The following is an 18357-nucleotide window of genomic DNA, read 5'->3' as shown; positions in this document are numbered from 1 at the left end:
CTCTACTCTTGTGTCCTGTCTGCACGCCTCACTTCTAGTTTGCATAATGTATCCTTACCAACTAGCTCAGCTTTCTGTCGTATAAAGATGTCACTCCAAAACATTTGTGTTGTGAAAAAAAAAGCAACAATGTCACGACGTTGAGGACGTATTTAGCTATGCAGTCAATACTTAACAAGCCTTCTATCACGTTTTTTTAATTTCCCCACGCTATCCACAAGTAAGACGGAGCAAAATTCTGCTGAATAACGTTGAATCAAATGTTCTCAAGATATCGCTCTGAAACTTTTATGGGAGCATAAGGGGACATTCTATACATTTGTGCGAATTTTCATCAAAACCTACGAAGAAACAAGGAAGTTCACTTTCAAAGCCACGTCCCCCCTTAACTTGTTTTCAGCATCTTTGTCAGTCTCCATGTTTTTGCCCCATATTACCACAGGTAGAATGCATTGATTTTACACCTTTCTATTTAATGCTAACGGTGAACTTCCAGTCAGGACCTGACAATGTCTGCCTTAGGCACTCCAACCTATTTTTATCCTTCTGTAAATTTCAGTCTCTTGATCAAGGTCCTTTGTGAGTAATTGACCTATGGTGAATGTGCTCCTTCACAGACCCTACATACTGACCGGCCACCTTGAACTCTTGTTCCCTTGCCCGGCTATTGATAATTACCTTCGTCTTCTGCATATAGACATTCAACACCACTCTTTTATTACTCTCTCTGTTCAGGCCCTCAATCATTTGTTGTAACTCATCCCCGGTGTGGCTGAACAGGACAATGTCATCTGCAAATCTGAGGTTGCTGAGACATTTGCCATTGAGTTTTAACAGTTTAATTGCATGAATACTTACAAGCATTCGGTGAATAGCGTTGTAAAAACTGTGTCTCCTTGTCTGACCCTTGTCTGACCCCCTTTTTTTATAGGTATCTTCCTACTTGTGGAGAATTAAGGTAGCTGTAGATACTTTCCAAGATATTTATGTAAGCATCCTGTTGTACTCCTTGCTTACATAATGCCTCTATGACTGCTGGTACCTCTACTGAATCAAATGCCTTTTCCTAATCTATGAAAGCCTTATAGAGAGGCTTATTGTACTCTGCGGATTTTTCGATTATCTGCTAAATGACATAGATGTGATCCATTGTAGAGTGTCCTTTCGTGAAGCCAGCCTGTTCCCATGGTTGACTATAAAGTCCAGTGTTGCCCTTATTCTATTGGAGATTATTTTCGAGAATATTTTACATAATACTGGGAGTAAGCTAATGGGCCTATCATTTTTCAATTCTTTTAACATCGCCCTTTTCTGGATTAGTATAATGCTTGCATTCCATTTTTCTGGGACCCTTGCAGTCGATAGATAGCTCGTATAAAGAGTGGCTCGTTTTTAAAGCATTGTCTCCACCATCTTTGATTAAATCGACTGGTATTCTATCTTCTCGGGCTGCTTTTCCCAGTTTCACGTCTTGCAGTGCCCTTCTAACTTCATTGCTACTTATGGCAGAAGCCTCTAAGTTGTTCATTACTACTTTGAACGGAGGTATCGCGGCTGCTTTTGGTACTGTACAGGTCGATATCGAATTCTTCCGCTGCTTTTGCTCTGTCTGAGAGATTGCTGATATTACCCTGTTTGTCTTTGAGGGCATATATCTTTGTTCGTCCGATGCCTAGTTTCCTTCTCACTGTTTTCAGGCTAGGTCGATTTTTTACTGCTTTTTCAGTCTTTCTCAAGATACAGTGAAAGCTCGTTAATTCGAACTTCAATAATTCGAACTTATGGATAATTCGAACTGTACGATTTGGTCCTGCCAAGCTCCACAGAAGTCTATGTATAAAGTCCGTTAATTCGAACGCTAGAAGGTTCCCTCACGGATGATTCGAACTACGCTCGCCTGGCACACGGACAGAGAAACGCGCCTACGGCCTACACACAAGGCTGCATTGCCTCCGAAACGGAGAGAACGGCGAGAGAAGGCAAATTCGGAAAAAAATCTTATCCGACGCGGAGTCAGGCAGACGGCAGCGGCGGCTGCCGCCTCTCTGTTCTACGTAACCTCCGAGACTTCTTGCCCATTGCGAATCTCGGAGGCTTTGCAAATCTTCTACAGCTGCTAATGTTGTGCGGAGATGGCACGGCAAGCGCCAAAACACAGCGAATCAAGTACGTCGCAGCTGCGCTTGCAATCAAGGACCAACGAATCAGGACCTTCGCCACCTTCACATGTTCAGCGTCTTTGTCTCGGCAGTCTTCATCGGTTGTGCATCTCTGTTTTCAGCTTAGGAGCTATCGGCCGTCGCGATTCATTGTGATGGTGTCAAGCCTCGGCTAACGTTCGTTTCGGTGGACATCGGTGGTGTGGCACAGTCGGACCCAGAGTTTCGACTTGAAGAAGGCGTGTGCCGCGGGCACACACCATCACTTTCTGACTCGCCAAATTTCTGACATGCCCTACTGCATCCAAATCGCAGTGTACTGTTGCTCTCCTTCACTTTCGCTAGTTCGAACTTTCGTTAATTCGAACTGAAGCGACTTCCCCTTGCGGTTCGAATTAACGAGCTTTTACTGTATAATTTACAGTATCTCTTAGTTTCTGCTTTTTGATTAGTTTTGTTGGTCACATTCATTCTTTGTCGTTTTTTAATAGGTCCCTTGTTACTTGGGAGTGCTTGCCTACTGGTTGCGTTGGGGCCTTACGTCCCACTTCAGTTGCTTCTTCTAAAGCCAGCCTAGTTATGGTTTATCAATATTGCCCTTACTCTCTTCAAATGAATGGATCCTTGCGAAACGCAGACTTATGAAAACATGTATGAGCTTTCTGCTTGCCGCTTTTGAAACAAAGAAAACATCGGCCCCATCCGTCGAAAGCCGTGAAAACCTGCAGTGTGCGGTGGGTCCCTCAAGGCAGATGAAGGGAGAGATGAGCATGGAGAGGGAATCGAGTCAATCGGGACACACTCTGATATCGATGCCAGGCTGAAGAAAATGGAGGCTTTCCGGGAAGAGCTTGTGAAACAAGTTGAGCAGATAAAAAATGAGCTAAATGGGGAGCGTGATGAGCGGAAGGTACTGGAAGACAGACTTCAAGCAGCCGAGGAAACGTCGAACGGGGCCTCCATTGTGAACGAGAATGGTAATGACAATTGAACGTAGTCCCCCAACGTGACAGGAGAGGGAGTATCGGCAAAAGATGTGGGAATGCGTGTAACGTAGGGAGGAGGTAGCTGGAAAGTGTGGCACCTATTTTGACGCCGCCACAGGCAAAGCAGGAGCGCGACTCACGCGGAAAACGTCAAAGAGAAGGAGGGAAAGGTGCGAGAGAGTGAAATGGCGGCTATTTCCGGCTACTTACACCTGGCTAGGTGCTCGGAAGGAATTGAGGAGAGGGTGACAGGCGATTGAATAGTGGCGATAGGTACATTTCCAAAGTAGACGCTGAGTTCTGCCATGAAGCGAGCAAAAACAAAGCTCACGGAAAATACCTACGTGCACAACCTTCTAATAGTACCAGGTGGGCTAAATGACGTCCTAAACAGTAATGGGAGAGGATTAGCCCAGTTCTTGGTGAAGGGGGTGGGTAACTTGCGTGAGCTATCCCCTCAGGTGCGTAATCGTAGTATTCACAATGTTGGAGGTGCGTGTACGAGACAGATGTACAAAGGGCGGTAGTGGCTGCTAATGAGGCAATATGGAATATGAGATGATAGAAAGGTTTGGAGGTTGTTGAAGCAAACTGGGAAGTGAGAAGGTGTGGTGGTTGTAAACGAAACCGGATCCACTTGAATTACAGGCTTGGACGAGAAAGGAGCTGGTGACTTGATAATCATGCTGTTGCTTCTTTAGGAGGCCCACGCGCGCTTCAGGAAGCCAGGGTAGGTAGTAAGGAAGAAGGTCCCCTAAAGGAACCTCAGTATAGCATCACGATTAGTAACCGAAAAATCAAGAACCGAGAAAGCTTGCCATGCAATAGGCTACGTAAACATGCAGGGCAACAGAAGAAATGAAAAGTGGGCAGAGATTGAGGAGCACTTCACTGGAGAAGAAATATAAAACAAAAAGTGTATGCGGTTAAAGGAACGCACCGTAGAGACCCGGAAGAACTGTCAGTGATTGAGAATTACGCTTGGGAAGGGTTCAACATAACTAAGTTAAAAAGAAGGGGAGATGAAGTCAGAATGCTTATCAATCTGGTAGCCAAATGGAAAAGAGTAAATTCAAAATTTCAAGAGCCTCTTTGGTTACCAGGCACATTTAGTGGGGAAAAAACTTGGCTGGGCGTTACGTAATTTTGTACCAGAAATATTTGCATATAGAAGAATGAAGAGTTAGTGGAGTGTATAAGCGCTGATATTAGAGGTTTCGGGAATGATGCCAAAATTATCCTATTAGGTGATATGAATGCCCACATACAAGATTTAGATGGCTATAGCGATAACAACGAGAAGTCAACGCAAGAGCTCTGTGAGCATCATAACCTCGTTATCGTGAATACAGTGCCTAAGTGTGAAGGGTAGATCACGTGCGAAGTGGGAAACTGTCTATCAACCATTGAAAACTGTCTGATAAAAGAAGGAATTTGTAAGTTGAGATAAATGGTCATTGATGAGGAAGGGCATAGGAGCACAGGGAGCGACAGTAAAGATATCATTTTGAAAATGGGATACGGGGTGGGAAAGAGAGCAAGGAGTTCAAAATGGCCAGTGCAAATTTGTGCGCTGAACAAATAACAGATATAGTCACTAGAGTCGAGAAAGAACTTGGCAAATGGCGAAGTCAAGAGTGGGAAGATAGTGAGCTTTCAAGCGTAATAACGACAAACATACAGAAAGATAAACCACAACAGGATAATAACGAGAAGCGATAGTGGAACGACAGAAAGCATCGCGAGAGCACAGGCACGCAAAGAACGCGCAGTTGCCTAGGGATGAAGTAAACAGTAAGTGTGAAATATACACCGGGAGAAAAAAAATGTATGGTTCAAATACTATTGCAAGCAAAGATAAAGGGTGAAAGTGAATGTTGGTTGTCACAAATACATGAGAAAAAGAAGACCGCACCTAGATTATTTTGGGAACACCTAAAATAATTAGGCAGGAAATCAACAGCAATACTAACTATCCTGGAGGAAGATGGAAACAAACTGGAAGCGGAAGCGGCAATAAACTACAGCCGAATCTTTCCAAGACAACGACGAGGTTATTTTTGGAAAAAAGAAGAAATCAATAAAGAGAACCAGATGGAGAGGGAGCTGGTACTGACAAATTTCAACTGGAATAAAACCGAAAATACAAAAGCACACAGCCACATGTCTAGACGAGGTTCTAGTTGGGCTGAATAATGAACTAGTACCAAAAAGTAAATCAGCGCTCGTGAAAGCAATGAAAAAAGCTTTAAAAGACAGACGAATACCAGTCAGTTGGCGACAAAGTAAAAGAATGAATTTAATTTATAAAGTTATGGGGCAGAAAGATAGTTCACTTGTATAGACCGTTGACGGTTAACAATGCAGACGATCAAATTAAATCTGCAAGCATGGGCAGATAATAAAGGCATTTTCGAAGAACTTGCGAATGGCTCTAGAATAGGTAGGAGTTTTGGTGATAACATATTTGTTCTTACTCAGTGTATTGAAATATGAAGAGTAGAAAGTAGACCGTTATATGTGACCTTTTTTAGACATTGCAGGAGCGTATGACACCGTATACCGCAATGGTTGTGGGATATTCTGGAAAGGGAATGCTTAGGTGACGATTGTGTACAGCTTTCGAGAGCTTCAACTAGAAAATACCGCTTGCATTGAAAGGGAATGGATGAGGAGCAAGGAGAAAGTTGCTATCAACAAAAAACTGAGGCAGGGATGCCCTATATCTCCCTGTTTATAATGTACATGATGTACATGGTGAGGATGGAGAGGCACTTGAAGGAAGCAATATCGGGCTGAATCACTCATACAAACAGCCGGGTACAGTAGTAGAGGAGCAGCTTCCAGGTTTATTTTATGTGGACGACATCGTGACGCTAGCGCAGAAGCAAAGTTATTGGCAACATGTGGCTAATATCTGTGCACTGGAAAGCGAGAATTTAGCTTTGAAATTTAGGGTTAGAAAATCAGGTGTTATGGTATTCAATGAAAACAGTGAACATACTGTGGCAATACAGCGCCAGGAAATACGTAAGGTAAAATATAAATACCTTGCTATATGGATAAAAGAGGGCAACAGATACATGGAAACAAAGGAAGAAATAACAATCAAGGTGAAAAAAAATGCTGGCATAATGAAGCACAGAGTGCTATGGGGATACAATCGGCACAAGGTACTCCGAGGCATCTGGAAAGGTATGATGATTCCAGGACTTACTTTTGAAAATGCGGTTATTTGCTTGAAATCAGGGATACAATCAGGACTCGATGGGAACCAAAGGTCAGTGGGATGCCTCGCATTGGGCGGTCACGGTAAAACTAGCAAATGAAGTTGTACAGGGTGGTACGGGATGGACAAGTTTTGATGTGAGCGACGCTCAGAGTAAAATTAATCATGAAGAACGACTGAGGAATATGCAGTCGTTTAGAAACAGAAAATAACAGAAATTAAATGGGCTGGGAAAGTATTCAGGTATTTGTACAGGAATACCATTGATTCACAGTAGAGGAAAAGAACGAGGAAGCTTAACAGCAAGTATGCAGCCTGTATGGTAAGCAACACTGCAAAAAAGAACTTCAATCGGGAACTCGGAGAATCTCATAGGCGGCGGTACGAAACCTGCATGAGTATCCATTTAAGAGGGAAAAACGTAATCTGGAAAGCAAAAATTTATGATAGCTCAAAGGGAAACTCATCACTTTCGGTGCAAGATATAAGAATGAAGAAGCATGCGCTTGCTGCAGTAAAGCTAAGGAAACAATGGAGCATGTTTTATTAGTATGTGAAGACATCTGCCCTGTGGTCAATTTAGGCACCAGTGGCCTACTTGAAGCCCTTGGGTTCCGCAAAAGCAGGGGAAAGGTAAACATGTCCACCATAGAGATTAGTAGGAGGTTATTCTAAGATTGGGGGAAGACAAGTAGGGAACGACAAAAACCGGAGACGTACAAAGGCAAAGTTCTGAGTAGTGGTCATAAAATGTGGTTGTGAAAGTTCATCAGTCTTTTTTTCCTTTTTTAATTTTTACCCTAGGCCGGACATTAGGCAGTATAATAGCAAGAGCTTGTTGGCCTATTCCTCTGCCCCATTCCAAAGGGGACGCTGATAACAATCATTGTGTGGTAATTGTAACAGTTGTGTGGGGTCGCGTCGCGTCACATTTCCGTTTAGCCGCCCCCATCCTGGCCTAGCCGATCCACGAAATGCTTTGATGCGATATTTGGGTGTTCAGACTCATCAGTGAGGCATTGGTAAGTCGTGCCCTGTGAATTGTTCTAACGCGTCGTGCTTAACAATCGGGTGTCAACGAGATCTAACAAACCACGTTTGCCCCGCACACAGCCCAGTATATCTCACGAGGTGGCGCAAGTGGCACGAGTCGGCCAAGTCGGTGCCTAGCTACCATAGCCGAGCTACGTCGTGACGTTAGCTCACTGCCGGAGATTTCGCCATGCCCGAACGCGGGCTATCTGAACGTTCGCCGTTGTGTCTCAACTACAACGTGGGGCGGCCGCGAGCAAAACGGAGCGCGTCAACAGGAGCTGGGAACGAGAAAAGCTACTAGGTGGCGTGCACAAGCTGCGACCTTTGGATGTAAATTGATGACACACCCTTTCAGTCTCTGGAGGAAGCACGGTTGGTGGATCGATATGAATGTAAACATTGCGTCTGGCTGAACAGAATAAAAGACACAAGTTTTGGCACCAGCTAAGATAACATAGGAGTGGGAACTGCAAGCGGAAAGAACAATCAGCTATGCAGGAAGTTTAAGATCAAGAACTGAAGGAAATTCGATCTCAGCGGCAGCAAATGAACCACAGATGCGACAAACTCTTGTGACAAGGGAACCAAATGGAGGCGAAGTTCACGACCCAGAGAGTGGGAGACGACAGACAGGGCCTGTGTGGCAGGAAAACCCTTATGACACTGGAGCGGGGAGCCAGACAGCACGAGAGATGAAATCGGAGACACCCGAGCTGTCCACAAAGGACTGAAGAGAGGTGGGCACGCAAAACCAGAAAGACATCCATACAACACCGGCTAGTCACACCAGGACAGCCGAGAAGCACGGGAGTGAGCATCAGGAGCTCCATGTCAGCAGAGTTTCGGAACATGCATTCTGGCAGGTAACAACGAACAAGAAGCGAAAGCCGATATGCGAGAGGCCACCACCGATAGAATCCTGTAATCCCATTGGGCTCCAGCCAAATGCAGAAAACACCCGGGGAACTATCGACAAAGGACGCTGTGCATTTGTCTTCGGCGATGTGAATGCTCACAGAATGAGGTTCGCTACCCTACAAGCCTCAAAGTGGAGGAAGCTTGTTCTATATCAGACAAACAAGGAAGCCGCCTTCCGGGAAGTGATTGCAGAAACGGACGCAGTGGCGGAGGTTTGGGGCACAACTGAGGCGATGGTGGCGTTATACACTGATCTTAATGATACCATAAGCGAAGACAACCAGTCCTGACATAGCAGTGCGCGAGCTCAAGGACATGGTACCGACTTGGCAGGCAAGGGCCTGTTCACACCGTTGTACCACATACGGTGTCCACCAGTCAGTATGGAGCACGGACATGGTGCGCAAGGAGTGCAAGCTCCTGAATGAAAGCCTGAGAGGAGTATGCACAAAACTGGGACCAAGTATCGATTGTGTGAGCACTACACGGGCGCCGATAGGTGAAGCGCACAACCTACTCTAATAGGAGAGCACTACAGAGGAATTAGGCACATGCCTGCGTCAGCTGGCCCTGCAAAACAATAGACACTGACAAACACACACCGCATGGCATCGCTCATGGCAGCTCTCGGACAGGCGATGCTGCAGACGGCAGGGAAGCAAGGTTAGAGGAACAGCAACAAGGCTTCCCGAAGCCCCAGACAGTAGGGAGAGGGAGACCCTGGCGAAGCCTGAAGAGTAAAGCGGACGTCTTCAGAGATGGATACTTGAATATGAACACGGCCCATAACGCGGGGAAATGGGAAGAGTTGTATCATGACATGGAAGCAGAAAAGATCTGTGTATGTGGTGGCTGAGCCGCATCTGAGAGATTTAGGACTACCCATACATACAGAATGGTGCTGGGCCGGCAGCAACTGGAAGGGTAATGAACGCAAAAGAGACGGTGTTGGTATTCTGTGACGACAGAGTTTACAGTGGGAAGAGGACAGCGCAGAATGCGCCGAGCATCTTTGGATCCCCGGCGATGTATTAACTGTGCCTACGGCCATACGTGTAGTATACATCATAGTGCGTGACATTCAGTCGAACTCCAACGAGCCGCTAGTGCAGCGCATATGCAAGGACGTGGTACATAAGGCAAGTGATAAGGAGCTGCTGATAGCTGGGGACTTCAATGGTAATATCTCAGATATATCGCAGGCACAGATGCCTGCGGCGAGCTCCTCCAACAGAAAGTGGAACACCTGGCGATGTATTAACTGTGCCTACGGCCATAGGTGTAGCATACTTCACAGTGCGCGACATGCCATGGAAGCAACTCCAACGAGCCGCTAGTGCAGCACATATGCAAGGACGTGGTACATAAGGCAAGCGATAAGGAGCTGCTGATAGTTGGGGACTTCAACGGTAATATCTCAGATATATCGCAGGCACAGATGCCTGCGGCGAGCTCCTCCAACAGATAGCGGAACACCTGGATGTGGAAATTACTAACCTTCGCCCAATGGTGCGGTGGGCAGCCTACATGGGGTGCACGGGTACGGGTGACCTGTATTGATGACGCTTTCGCATCACAACGCCTCGCTATATTCCGCGAATGCTTCAACACAAATGAGGAGGGCAAGCACAGCATTCGAAGCGATCACTGCTGCCTCCATATGGATTGCACCCACCTACAGTGGTCGCCACAGTCCAGCTGTGACAGGTAGCTGCCACACGGAGCAATCGCGACGGTAGCGGCATAATGTGAGGCAAGCGAACAACGGCGCAAGCCAAGACATAGAGGTTAGTTAGACACGTGTCCGACCTTTGGCCGAAGAAAAAGGTGGCATAACTGGAGCTTTGAAAACCTAATCACCCTCAGAGTAGTCTCCATGGGACTCCACACACTTTTCTCAGTGGTGCTGCCATGATTGGAAGCATTCCAAGAAGGCCTCTTTCGGAATGAAGTTTAGCTCAGCTGTCCTTGCAGCTATATTGTCCACTCTTGTCTGAAGTCACGCTCCTTTCAATGGCCTTTTGATTTTGGCAAAGACCCGTAAGTTGCAGGGAGCCATATCAGGAGAGTAAGGAGCCTGTTGAACTACAGAAGTCTGGCTCTCGTCAAAAAGTCTGGATCAAGTGCGAGGAATGTGTAGGAGCCTTGTAGTGACGGATGCGCCAATTTCCTGTTGACCACAACTCTGGTCTCTTGCGCGGCACAGCAGCAAGTAGGCGACGGAACGCATCCCTGTGGTACTCTTTGGTTATTGTTTGACCCTGCGGTACGTACTGGTGGTGTACCACATGGTGGGAGTCAAAGAAAGTAGTCAGCATCACTTTGATGTTGCTGCGCACTTGGCAGACCTTCTTTGGTCTGGGTGACGTGGAATGCTTCCAGTGTGACGACTGGGATTTCGTTTTCGGGTCGTACCCATGCACCCAAGACTCGTCACCTGTTGTTAGGGTGTTCATGAAATCGAGGTCACTGTTTGTAGAGTCCAGCATGTCCTGTTAGACTTTACGACGAAGTAGCTTTTGCTCCACCGTGAGCAGCTTCGGCAAGAGTTTCGCCGAACCTCTCATGGCAAAATCTCCGGTCATAATGGAATGTGCAGAAAAAGCGCTGATGCCTAACTCTTCCGCAATTTCTCGGATTGTCACACGGCGGTCCCGCGTCACCACAGCTGCACTTCGGCAATGATCTGGTCATTTCAGCATGTTGATGGCCGACCGGAGCGTGGCTCGTTCTGCACCGATGTGCGGCCGTCTTGCAACCGGTTGTACCGCTCCTTAATCTTTGTAGTGCTCATAGCATCGTCACCGAAAGCCGTCTGAAACTTCCGAATGGTTTCCACTTGGCTGTTGCCCAGTTTCTGGCAAAATTTGATGCAGTTGCGCTGCTCCAGTCGCTGTGCCATTTTCCTTGCAATAAGAAACCGAGGGAAGCACTATGCACTAACTCACTCAAATGCTGCGTCCCAGCAACTGACGCTATCGGCAGGCAGGAAAAAAATTTGCGCATGCGCTCGAAGGCTCTACGTCGGCTGATGCAAGCGCGCTTGTTTAATATGCATCAGGTGTTTGAAAAAGGAATAAGGTCGGATACTTTTCTAACAGACCTCGTTCCCAGGTTTTGTGTCAACACTGGAACAGCTATTACATCGACGCATGATGCGCAGCACCAAATCGCGACAACATAGAAAATCATGGTGGGACAAAGAAATAGCGGACGAATGGCAAGCGAGGAGGCACGGAAGGATAGAGCATTGGCGTACAGTCACAATAGGAATCTCAGGGGCCTGTGCAGCCGTGTCAAAACGCTACCTGGTGCTCAAGCCTCAAGCAAGCATTTGTGCAGAGTAAACTTGTAGAGGTGGATATGCTACAGTTCCAAAACTTACGAGGACAAGGGGGATCTACGGCACAGAACTTCTGAACCACGTGCGTTCACTGCACAGAGGCGATCAGTTTGCAGCAGTTAGAGGATGGTGCAACAGGCCATGTTGTCGCTTACGTCAAAGAGACGGTGACCAAGCACCTAGAGGCACTCTACGGATCACCGGACCAGATTATTAATACATCAATTCCCACCGCATCAGGGCCACCTACCCACCCGAACAACCTGTGCGGACCAACATGGGAGTTCAACCATATGATCGATCGGACGATTTCTTGTAGCTGACCTCAATCAGCATTGGACCTGACCACCTTCCTTGCGCAACTGCTGAAGAATCTGGGCCCAGACTCGAGAACAACTGGCTAGCTTGTTCACAAGAGATTATCGAAGGAGCCGAGATACCCGAGAACTGGCAACACTGTAGGGTATCCTTCATACCCCAACGTGGAGGAAGCAAGGGTAACTTAAACGACTACCGAGCCATAACAGTGACTAGTGTTTTACCCCGCCGTTGCGCAAGGGCTAAAGGAATGAAATGGTGGATGGGCGGAGAATGAGGACCTTCTTAGGGAGATGCAAAATGGCTTCCGGCAACAGGCGCATAGAGGCAGACAACTTTGTCCGTGCTAGTTGTGCAGATGTAGCGTGAGAGGAAGATCGCTCTCTAAGCTGCTGTGCGCTGGACGTCGAAAACCCATATGATAGTGTACCTCACTCCACCGTATTCGCTCGATTATTGGCCTCGGGCTTGCCAGTGGCTCTTCTGTCAACAATAAAGCGATTGTACCTGGGAAACACGGTCGTGGTGCAATCTGGCCCCGTGGAAATGAAATGCATCAAGTTATGCAGAGTTCTGCATGAGGGATCTCCTCTGTCGCAAATCCTTTATCTGTTGTACGTGTCAGGTGTAGAGAAAGCACTATTACAATGAGCTCGGGGCTTTGGACTGAAGTACAGCACAATGGCAATCGAGGAAAACAGAGGCAGCCCAGGCTTAGCACGTACAGATGACCTCATATCAATTTTCGAGGATCCACACGATTTGCAAGCACTTCTTGGTATCTGTGCTAGCAAAATGTCGAAGTTGGGTCTCTACTTCAATTTGTACAAAACCACAATTATCCAGGCTGCGGGTGAGGTGGAGCGTGGTGCGGCCCTGCGAGCGGGCGGAGAGGTATTGTGCAGGGACCCATCGCTCAAATACCTAGGCGTGCATTGTTGCTCAGATAAATAAATGTATAGAGTACACGAGGAGAAGATAGCTCAAACCGGCCTTCGATCACAGAACACACTACAACGCAGATGCCTGTGGCTGCAACCGCTAAAGAATGGTCAGGGACCTAAGGAAAGTCGTCCATGTCCCGACATTAACCTTCTCGAATGCATTATTTGTATGCATGTCAGCGAAATATCGGGATAAATTGGGACGCCAACGCGAAGTAGGCCACATAACACAAAAAAGTGAACAAGTATTTGCCGACGCTTCAGGTATGACTGTTCATTCTTTTGTACACAAATCAAATTCAGTATTTCTGTTACATATTTCATGCACTTTTCATTTTTTTGTGCATGTATCTACTTTGTTTACCATGCTTTCCCTGTGTGCTTGTGTGTTTTGTGCACTGGGAATGGGTCGGGGAAGGGGACTGACACTTAGTCAGGCATTCGCGCCTTTTTGTCTGCCTCTTTGACAGAGATTGGGGCAATTAATTTACAACAAGGGCAACATCCGTACCAATTACGGCATGCAAAAGCAGGCATTCATTGCTGCAGATTTGTGGAATCATCACCCTGGCTTACTCACTATAATAAATAAATCACCGTCCCTAAACATTCTAAAAAAAGTGAACATGTATTTGCTGTCGCTTCAGGTATGACTGTGCGTTCTTTTGTACACAAATCAAATTCAGTATTCAGTATGCTTGCCCTGTGTGCTTGAGTGTTTTGTGCACTGGGAATGGGTCGGGGAAGGGGTCTGACACTTAGTCAGGCATTCGTGCCTTTTTGTCAGCCTGTTTTACAGAGATTCTTTGTATTTTATTTCTGTCAAAATAAACATTCATTCATTCATTCATTGCTGTGGGCTGCCATGGAGCTGTCACGAATGAAGCAGTGCAGGGTGACTTACGGGGGCCAAGCTTTGAAGAACAAGCGGCCAGCAAGCTGCCATACTGTAATTGCCTACAATGTATGACTCGGGACAGATGGGCAAGGTGCGTGTTTGAATGTCAGTAACATGCCTCCGCACTAAGTGGGTCGGGCACGTGCACTTCCTAGAGCGGGTGGCCTCCTCGGCAGCCTAATTAAGGCGGCTTAGGTCATGGCATATGTAGAGGAGGTGCTCCGCATAGGGCATCAGGCAGAAAACGACATGTGGCGAGAAGGACTCATCGAAAAGGACGCTACGGTTATCTACCGCAGCAAGAACTCAATCGGGCCGGCCCACTTCTACGACATCAGGAATTCGCTGCTTTTCGAGGAATGAGCAGGAGCTCTACTGACACCCACACTGACACCCATACACTCTACTGACACCCATACAAGCAAGCCACAATTGTGTGAACGGAATGTGCTATTTTGTTGGCAGAAGATAAGGAGCGCCCATGTACGTTCTCATCCAAGAAGAGAAATAAAATTAGCTTGTTGAAATACGCTGCAGTCATTTATGCGACCTCCTGAAATGCTGTTCATCATCGCGCATGGCGGTCTGGTAACGAGCGACGGCCAGCTGTGCAAACAGATTGGACAGAGCATCCCACTTGCTTGAACCGACAGTTGCTGTTAAAAACCAGCAACTTTCATTGCGAAGCAAACGGGTGATGCAGGCATCTACTACTGCAGCCAACTCGGCAACGTGGACTACCCACCACTTTAGCATTCAGCTCCTTTCCAACCAGCACGTTTCTTTTTGTTCTTTCAGGGGCTGCTAAAGTGTTGCCCGTGGACCACTTTGTCTCAATATTTGCATCGTCCATTTCGTGGGCGTCACCTTTAGCATGTACAGGTCTTTCCTCCCACGTGGCTACCAACTTCATACGCTACAGACCATGTAAGCACGTGTGCTGGTCTCCGTTCATGCCAGATCGCGGCTGCCGAGGAAAGCGACAAGCACAATCTGCCCACAGTGCATGTAAATTTGGAGTCCATATTGCGCTACGGACTGCAGGAGCAGGTGCTTGCTTCAAGAGACTGCTACCTAATGTGACTAGGCCGCCATATCCTAGAAACGTAACACAGCAAACATGACCAAAGGGGCACAGCATCGCAACTGAAATTATGCAATCGTTCCAGTGTACCTGCCAAAAATCCTATTCCTCCGAGCAAGGAGAGAATGAGACTGGCGATTCAACATGGCGATGAGAAATCTTCTGTTGAAGTAGGAACTCCACTCTGGTAGCACTGAAGGCCAAAAACAAGCAGTCAAATGTTACCTAGCAAGAATCGCTTCACCCATACTTTCGATAAAGGGGAAAAATCGTCTCAAAAAAGAATGGGGAATAAAAAAGATTGCATTCATACTTGGCAAAATGGAATAATTTGGCAATGCGAGGAAGTAATTAAGAAAAGGAAACCGAAAACCATGAGTCCTTGAAGTGCTACGTTTAGAGTTGCGATAAGGCCTGACTGTTGCCTACTGCAGCTTTTTGAGTTTTCTTTTGGCAGAAGATTAAGGTGCTTTTGAGAAGCTTAACTCATGGTTTTTAAAACCGCAAATTCCAAAGAAGTCTAAGGCGGGCATAGAGCTGCAAAAGTTGCTGCTTGCAGTCTGAAAAATGGTGGATCGCTGGTCTCCTCGGCCACAATGGAGAACAATTCACTTGTAATACCTTGCTGGTGTGCAATAGCCCTTACTGCTTGTGGAAATTTGTCTTCAAGCCTCACAACATACTAATATGCTGTGCCAGTTGGGACAGTTAAATTGCCTAGGGCTTTGCCCTTTATTTCAACAGCTTTAAACGTTGCAAATAACTGACTAGGTTTTGCAAGGTCCTAGTTACTTTCCTTCAGGAGGCTGTGGCACGAGCTGCACTGAGTTTAGGAATGTGTGTATAAAATATCGGCACTCATGGTAAACTGTTTGACTCAAGCACGTCATGGCTTGCTTCTGCACTACTTTTCAGAGAGCCCTTTTGTAAAAGCAGCACGTCCGGAGCTAAGGGCCCCTTCAGTCGGTCGGCTAAAGTTGCTCAATTGTGCCAAAGTTTGAAAAGCTTTGACACAACATTGTGCCTTAGACCGGCAGAAAACTGGTATGCATTTGGAGTTGCATTGCAACCATGCTGCTGCCGAATGATCCCAATCTCAAGTGGACACTGATTCAGCCGTTGCATCAGCAAGAATTGAAAATTAAGATGGAATTAAGATGGGTGGAGGTCTTGCCACAGCAACAAGATTGCTTTGACTGTCACCTGGCATCCACTTACAGCCCTAGGTTTGTGAAGGCTATCAAAGTGCTTGGACTTGATCCGAAGCACACAAGCGTTTAAAATTCAATGCGTTCCGTGGACATCATGGCATGCCTTTTTGCACTCTTTTATGCACATTGCGGAGCTCTTCAAAGCATCAAATAACTTTCTAGGAAGCTGCCTATGTAAAGCAGTAGGAGGCAGAACATTAACAGCAAGAAGACCTCAATCGCCAAATAGTGCTGCTCAACACATGAGAGGTACACTTTACTTGTTGCCAAACGGAGTCTCACACAAACGCCCGTCAGTAATTTTTGGCAGGTATTTCAGCTTTAGGTGATGGGTGGAGTGGTATTTCTTTAGTGTTTCCATGAATCAACATCCTTCCCAATCTTGGTTATACTTGAGGCAGTGTTTCTAGTACACTTCAATAAGTGTGGCATATGTAAAATAAAATATATTTTCGTCCCATGTATTCTGAGTGCTGTCCCAAGTTCACCATTGTTGATAGCTTGGTTACTGATCAGTGCCTTTACATAGAGACAACAGTTCTTATCTCAGCAAACTGTTCCAGAAGGAACTCCGCCGCCACAATGGAGTAAGACATTTAGGAGGTGAAACTCCCGTCAGCGTGAGCGAGCGCGGGCGACCAGATAAGGTCACAATTGTTGCATGCGCCGACGGCACCGTATGCAGTGGCGGCGCCATGCGGCGCGTCGAATGTCATCATCATCATCAGCCTAGTTACGCCCACTGCAGGGCAAAGGCCACTCCCATACTTCTCCAACTACCCCGGTCATGTACTAATTCTGGCCGTGTTGTCCCTGCAAGCGTCTTAATGTCATCCGCCCACCTAACTTTCTGCTGCCCCCTGCTACGCTTCCCTTCCCTTGGAATCCAGTCCTTAACCGTTAATCACCATCGGTTATCTCCCCTCCTCATTACATGTCCGGCCCATCTCCATTTCTTTTTCTTTATTTCAACTAAGATGTCATTTACCCGCGTTTGTTGCCTCACCCAATCTGCTCTTTTCTTATCCCTTAACGTTACACCGATCGTTCTTCTTTCCATAGCTCGTTGCGTCGTCCTCAATTTCAGCAGAACCCATTTCGTAAGCCTCCAGGTTTCTGCCCCATATGTGAGTACTGGTAACACACAGCTGTTATACACTTTCATTTTGAGGGATAGTGGCAACCTACTGTTCATTATTTGAGAATGCCTGCCAAACGCACCGCAGCCCATTCTTATTCTTCTGGTTATTTCAGTCTCATGATCCGGATCCGTAGTCACTACCTGCCCTAAGTAGATGTATTCCCTTACCACTTCCAGTGCCTCGCTACCTATCGTAAACTGCTGTTCTCTTCCGAGACTGTTAAACATTACATGCCGCAGGGAAAAAAAAATAAATGCAGCGCGCGCGCGCACGGCTCCGGCGTGCTCTCTGGCCACTTCTTCCGTGCCAGGCGCGCCTGACGGAACGGGAGCAACACGCTCGACCGGTTGCCGTGGCAACCAAAACGGCGGTAGTTTCTTTCCAGGCCAGCAGGCGCCGCCACCACGATAATGGTTCCGCGGGCTTGTGACCTTTTCTGGTCGTTGCAAACAGCGGAATTTCCACTCCTAAATGTTTCTTGCTCCGTGGCCGCCACCTATCATAAGAGCTGCAGATTGGAGCCACCACTTTGCTATACCAGACACGAGGAACGAGGATGCTGTGTTTTCTACATGACCAGACCTTTCAATTGCAATGTCACCAAAACATCATGCTTAGAGTCATACTGCAGGTTTCATTTCAGAGAAATTTTATCATAGATGAGAACACATGCCCTGTGCATCAAATCCCAATTTTTTATTTTATCTGTTACCATATCCATAACGTCTGGCATCAATCCAGTCTTGAGTGACATTGCAGATAGCCAGGTTCTTAACATTTTTACTGTTGGAACGCTAAAGGTTTTTGCGAGGTACCTGTATGCCTTTGGGCTATTGAAACAGAGGTGAAGGGAAAACTGGCGGAACTCTTTTGGCCACTGTCATCCGTGCTTGTTCAGAGGTGACAGGTGCATATGAACACAATGAATTTCTAAAAAGTCTTTTTTGAGGTAACTGGATGACTGGGACGATATCCGTGCTGGTGGGATGATGGCCGAGGCTGTTTTCAGTCTTGACACGGACCTCCATATGCTTGCCATCTCATCCAAATATTTTTGCATCGGCTTGTTTGTTCGTGGGGTAACAGCCTT

General features: G+C 46.7%; 2 protein-coding genes across 4 annotated transcripts in view; both read left to right on the top strand.

Moving 5' to 3' along the window:
- The window catches only part of LOC139061313 (uncharacterized), a 413371-nt gene that overhangs the window by 247364 nt on the left and 147650 nt on the right, over window positions 1-18357 (top strand). The gene's annotated exons all lie outside the window — the stretch shown is intronic.
- LOC139061315 (uncharacterized) overlaps window positions 1-18357 on the top strand; it is a 134824-nt gene that overhangs the window by 51703 nt on the left and 64764 nt on the right. The gene's annotated exons all lie outside the window — the stretch shown is intronic.

Source organism: Dermacentor albipictus, chromosome 6 (assembly GCF_038994185.2).
Source record: "Dermacentor albipictus isolate Rhodes 1998 colony chromosome 6, USDA_Dalb.pri_finalv2, whole genome shotgun sequence".
NCBI classification, from domain to species: Eukaryota; Metazoa; Arthropoda; class Arachnida; order Ixodida; family Ixodidae; genus Dermacentor; species Dermacentor albipictus.
Note: the sequence above shows the minus strand (reverse complement) of the source record. Positions and strands in the feature narration are given on the sequence as shown.